The following is a 6,887-nucleotide window of genomic DNA, read 5'->3' as shown; positions in this document are numbered from 1 at the left end:
ATTGATAAACCTTAGGTCATCCACTTGAGGGAAAATTGCTACTGTCCTACAAAACTCTGTGCTTGAAGGCCCAACACGTGTCTACAAGAATAAAGTTGCGTAGTAGACATCAGCGCCTGGGGCCCCAGGCGCGCCCTGGTGGGTTGTGCCCACCTTGGTAGCCTCCCGTACCCCTTTTTCGCCCTATAAATTCCCAAATATTCCGAAAACCCTCGGGGAGATCCTAGATCGGAAGTTCTGCCACTGCAAGCCTTTGTAGCCATCGAAAACCAATTGGGAGCCCATTCCAGCACCCTGCCGGAGGGGAAGATCATCACCGGTGGCCATCTTCATCATCCCGGCGGCCACCACGACGAGGAGGGAGTAGTCCACCCTCAAGGCTGAGGGTTTGTACCAGTAGCTATGGGTTTAATCTCTCTATCTCGCGCGCGCGATCTTGAGATGTCACGATCTTGATGTATCATGGGCTTTGTTAACATTGATGGATAATATGATGTTTCTCCCCTCTCTACTCTTATTGTCATGAACTGAGTCTTTACCCTTTGAAGTTTTGTCTTGTCGTATTGAAGGTTCAGATTTGAGAACAAATGATATATGTCTTGCATATGAATACCTATGGTTAAAATGGGGATTTATTTTGATTCACTTGATATATGTTATGGCACTCAACTTGCAGATTCCCGAGGTGACTTTGGGGTAATCTATGCATAGGGGTTGATGCACATTTTTATTATCTTTTCTCTGATAGAAAATTTGGGGTCTCCTTGTAGTTCTTTGTGTGGATTGAGTATGATGAATCTGAAATTGTTTGATACATGTCGTATAATTAACTCATGGGTACTCGCGGTGACATTGGGGTATCTAGGTGACATTAGAGTTGGTTGATATGTATCATATGGTGGTATTTTAGTACGAACTCTTGATTAGATCGATCAGAAAGAATAGCATGCTATTATTTTAGTACGAACTCTAGGATAGATTGATCAGAAAGAATAGCTTTGAGGTGGTTTCGTACCCTACAAACAATTTCTATCTTTTGTTCTCCGCTAATAGGAACTCAGGAGCGATTCTTTATTGCATTTTGAGGGATAATCATATGATCCAACTATGTTAGCATTGTTAAGAGATTGCACTAGTGTATGCACCCTAGGTCTCATTTTCCATCATTGCAATACCGTTTGTGCTCCGTTTTACTACTTACTACCTTGCTGTTTTTTATTGTTCGCATTACAAAAACTCACGTCTACTCTCCATACTACACTTCTATCATAATGGCTTCGCCGAACTAGTGCACCTACACAAATTTCCATTGTATTGGATGTGTTGGGGACACAAGAGATTTCTGGTATTTGATTGCAGGGTTGCTTGAGAGAGACTATCTTCATTCTACACCTCCCACGGATTGATAAACCTTAGATCATCCACTTGAGGGTAAATTGTTGCTGTCCTACAAAACTCCGCGCTTGGGGGTCCAACACGTGTCTACAAGAATAAATTTGCGTAGTAGACATCAAGCTATTTTCTGGCGCCGTTGCCGGGGAGGTGAGTGCATGAAGGTATATCTTTAGATCTTGCAGTCGATTCTTTCATTTTCTTGTTTTATCACTAGTTTAGCTTGTAGAAGAAAACTAAAAAAATGTAATTGAGGTTGCATCATATTATTTGATCATCTTTATAATTTCTTTCTTGAAAATGATGGGTCAGAAAATTTTGCTCAATTGTTAGAAGAAGAAGTCAATAAAATGTTTGGCACAAATTATTTGAATGATGAGCATGATTGCAGTGTTGTTAGTATGAATTCCTTGAATATCCAAAATGCTAATGATGATTGCACTAGCCATGATAATGATGTCTCCTATAAGAATGTCAATTTTTGTGGAGTAAATTGGGATTGCACACGCACACCCAAAAGGGAAGATAGATTTTGTAAGAACATAAATATTTAGAAACGAAAAACTTGCAAGAGAGGCTAGATGATTGTGCTGAAAGATTTGTTATTTTTGGCCATCCTTGTGAACTTTGCAATGAACGTGGTCATTTAAATCTCCAATGCTATTTGTTTCATGATCAAATAATGTCCAAAAATTGTGATAACTTGATTACCCTTGAACATCATAAAGAGCTTAGTCTTCTTTTAGGGTATGAAGAAATGAAACGTATAACTAAGGGTATTCCAAAATTTAATCTCAATAGATTTGTTGATTTTGATCTAGAGGAAATTTATATGTTTTGTGCGGTAAATTGCATTGAGAATCCTTATATTGCCAACTATCTAAAGACAAGAAAACAAATAGAGTATGAAGAGAGTAGTAATGAAAGGGAAAATATTTCTTAATACCCTCCTAGTGTTTATTATGATGAATCAGGTAATGAGGAGGAGCTTCCTATCCAATCAATCTCTTCAACAAGAAGCTCGAATAAATTGATTAAACCCACACGTGAGGTGGTGAAGAAGAAAAAGAAAAGAAGAAAAAGTAGAGATAAAAAGGTAACTCTCCCAAGTAATATTGCTCCTATCCCCATTGTGCGTCATCAAAGTGAATCAAATATGTTGATGAAGGATGATGATATTGAGTATGATTTTGTGATGCCTACTACTTGTTTTGATGATTATGATTGGGAAGACAATGATGTCTCTTATGACCTCGAAGATCTTTTTGGCACTTGCTTGGAACAATATGATAATAATGTTTGCTATACTATTGGTGCCATTCATGCTATTGATAAAAATTATTATGATGATATGCAAAACCACAAGCTTGGGGATGATTTGCATAATGAATATGATCCTTTGATCCATTCTACCTTCGATAAGAAAAATTATTATGATGATAGCATGCCTCCTATTTATGATGATTACAATGATGAAAGTGAGTTTGGAAGAGTGTCAACTCTAGGTAGTAGTGATCCCACTATTTTGGAGGGTGTTGAATCTTATTACAATATTGATGAAAGTGGATTTGGAGAGGTCATGACTTTATTTAGTTATACATCCACTATTTGGGAATAGGTTTCAATTGACTATGATGAGAATAAAGTTGCTACTTATGATGATTATTACGATGACATGTATGCCATAAAGAGTAATAAACTTTCTATGCTTTGGGATCATGAAAAGAATGCTTTATGTGATGGTTATATGGATGAATCAATTCATGATGCTACTGAAAATTACTATGTGAGAGGAACTTATGATTCATGATGCTCTTGTTATGTTTCAATCTTTATATTTTATGCGAGCATCATTGAACTCATCATGCCTAGCTAAAAGGCATTAAAGAAAAGCGCTTGTTGGGAGACAACCCAGCAATTTTATCTATTGTTTTTGTGTTTTCACATGATTATGCTACTGTAGTAATCATGTTTTATTGTTTTTGTTTCAATAAAGTGCCAAGTAAAGCCTTCGGGATCATGTTAGGTGATAGTTGATTTGATCTTGCTGAAAAACAGAAACTTTTGCGCTCATGAAAATAGCTCTAATTTTTAACAGAAGAGTGCTTTTGAGTTGATTCTTTTTGCATAAGATTCATATACAAATTGGTGACGTGGTATTAATTTTTAATAATTTTTGGAGTAGGAAAATTATGGTTTGAGTACAGATTACTACAGACTGTTCTGTCTTTGACAGATTCTGTTTTCAATGCATAGTTTGCTTGTTTCCTAGTTTCTGTGGCTTATATTGCTCAATATAAATTGTAGAAATGACATACTACAGTAGGCATTGTGTGGAAACAATTATGAATCTTGTCTTTGAGAGTAACAAAAGTGAAATGGTTTGCTCTTTATCATACTAACCTATCTCACAAGGTTCCGTTGAGTGTTGTGTGAATGAAGTTTTCAAGTTTTGGGTGAGATGTCGATATGAGGAGAATAAGGAGTGACAAGACCCTAATCTTGGGATGCCAAAGGAACCCCCAAGGTAATATTCAAGAAATATCCAAGCAACTAAACTTGGGGATGCCCCGGAAGGCATCCCCTCTTTCGTCTCCAACATTATCGGTAACCTCACTTGGAGCTATGTTTTCATTCGTCACATGATATGAGTTTTTCTTGGAGCATCAACTTATTTTGTTAGGATTTGCTTGATGTTACTTATAATAATGTTTTGCCTCTTTTATTTCAATAAAAGTGGCAATGATAGCCTCATGCTTATTTCGCAAGTATACATGTTGCTGTTTCAAAACAGAAAGTTTATCGCTGTTGCAAAAATTCCCTAGGAAATTCAGAATGTGATAAAGTGCTGAAACTTTTTCAAAATAAGACTAATAAATTTTCTGAAGTTTGGTAATTTTTTCATAATTTTTGGAGTTAGGGAAGTATGATGAATATTGCATTCTTTACAGATTGTACTGTTTGGGCAGATTGTTGTTATGATTGTGTTGTTTGCGTATGTTTGCTTGTTTAATGATTCCATTTGAGGATAGGAGTATTAAATATGCAGAGGCGTTTAGTATGCAATGTTGAATAATAATTTTAGTAATTTTCTATAGTAGAGAATGATAAGGTTTTGCATTGATTTATACTAACTTATCTCACGAGTTTTTGTTGAGTTTTGTGTGGATGAAGTTTTTTAGATTTAGGGAAACCGTGATACGAGAGGAATTAAGGAGACACAAAAGCTCAAGCTTGGGGATGCCCAAAGCATCCCAAATTTATATTTCAATAAGTCTCAAGCATCTAAGCTTGGGGATGCCCCGGTAGGCATCCCACCTTTCTTCTTCAACAATTATTGGTTAGTATCGGTTGAGTCTAAGTTTTTCCTTCTTCACATGATGTGTGCTATTCTTGGAATGTCATTTTGTTTTGTTTTGACTGCTGTTTTCATAAAATACTTAGATCTGAAAGTTTTAAATAAAAGAGAGTCCTCAAGTAGCTACCCATTTACATAACTACTCGTCTGATCTTCACTTATATCTTTTGGAGTAGCTTGTCCTTTACTCTTGTGCTTCACTTATATCCTATGAGTAACTTGTTGAATGAATTGGATATCATGAAGTTGAAATTACATGTTCGTATCATGCCTAGTAGTGGCTTCACATTGGGTTTAGAAAGTGAAAGCTTTTGAAGCTTGACAATCACAATATTGGTCATACAAGCAATTCACAAATAATTAGTATAAGGAAGAGAAATTTAAAATACAAATAAACTATCTTGGAAATCTTTTGTGATTGTGAGATCCCATCAAAATATTATATGTCAAAATTGTTTATATTGGACAAGGAAGACAATGTAATGATTTATGTTTGTTCATATTCACATAGAAGTCATATTGTCATAGATCCTTCAACACGTGGTGCTTGCCCCTATCTTTGCTAGTCAAAAATTCCACACCAAGTAGAGATACTACTTGTGCATCAAAAACCCTTAAACCCAAATCTTGTTTTGAGATTCCACCATACCTACCTAAGGATTGAGCAAGATCTTTCAAGTAAGTTGTCATCGGTGCAATAAGGCAATAAAAATTGCTTCTTAAAGTGTTAAATCATTTAGTGTAAGAGAAAATTGAGCGTTGTACGAACTTGTGATGGCAAAGAATAAAAGCGACAAACTGCAAAATAAAGGTTGCTATCATAAGGGGCAATATAACGTGACGTTCTTTTGCACTAAGGGGTTGAGCATACAAACAAATAAGCGCATGGCAACCTCTGCTTCCCTCTAAGAAGGGCCTATCTTTTACTTTTATGTATTTACTTTCATGCAAGAGTCAAAGTTTTTCTCCCTATTCCTTTTTATTTTTCTCCTTTGGCAAGCATCATGTGGTGGGGAAAGATCTAGGCAAATATATCCAGTTGGATATGGGTAGCATGAGTTATTATTGTTGACATCACCCTTGAGGTGAATACATTAGGAAGCAAAATTATAAGCCCCTATCTTTCTGTGTGTCCGGTTGAAACGCTTTGCTCATGTGTACGCGATGAGTGTTAGCAATCATAGAAGACTATATGATGGTTGAGTATGTGGAGCTCTTACTTAGACTCTGTTGAATAAGTTGAATTGCAATTGCTTGGTGACCGAGAACATAGGTTGTTGAGTTTCAAGAGAATTCGTTGTTTGAACCTTAACATGTGAATTGGTCTCTACTTTAACATGAGAAGTTTTATAAGAAAAAAATTGCTGTTATGATGTTAGGAAAAGTGATTGAAATTGTCATTGATCAAACTTGTGCACATTGCTAGCATTCACACTTCATAAATTATTTATTTTATCATTTACCTACTCGAGGACGAGTAGGAATTAAGCTTGGGGATGCTGATATGTCTCTAATATCTATAATTTATGAAGTATTCATGCCATGTTTACAATATTTTATATGTTTTTGGTATGATTTGCATGGAACTAACCCTAAATGGCTATTTTCAGCAGAACTACCGTGGTGTTGTTTTTTTGTGCAGAAATGAAAGTTCTCCAAACACAGCGAAATTTTTGCGGATTTTTTATGGACCATAAGAGAGCCATTGGGCCAGAGCAGCACCTGTGGGTGCCCCGAGGGGGCACAACCCACCAGGGCGCGTCTGGGCCCCCAGGCGCGCCATGGTGGGTTGTGCCCACCTCGGTGGCCTCCCGTACCCCTCTTCGCCCTATAAATTCCCAAATATTCCAAAAACCCTCGGGGAGACCCTAGATTTTAAGTTCCGCCGCCGCAAGCCTCTGTATCCACCGAAAACCAATCGGGAGCCTGTTCCGGCACCCTGCCGGAGGGGGAGATCATCACCGGTGGCCATCTTCATCATCCAGCGGCCACCACGATGAGGAGGGAGTTGTCCACCCTCGGGGCTGAGGGTTTGTACCAGTAGCTATGTGTTTAATCTCTCTCTCTCTCTCTCGTGTGCGATCTTGAGATGTCACGGTCTTGATGTATCATGGGTTTGTTAATATAGATGGATCAT

The sequence above is a fragment of the Triticum dicoccoides genome, chromosome 6B, assembly GCF_002162155.2.
Source record: "Triticum dicoccoides isolate Atlit2015 ecotype Zavitan chromosome 6B, WEW_v2.0, whole genome shotgun sequence".
NCBI classification, from domain to species: domain Eukaryota; kingdom Viridiplantae; phylum Streptophyta; class Magnoliopsida; order Poales; family Poaceae; genus Triticum; species Triticum dicoccoides.
Note: the sequence above shows the minus strand (reverse complement) of the source record.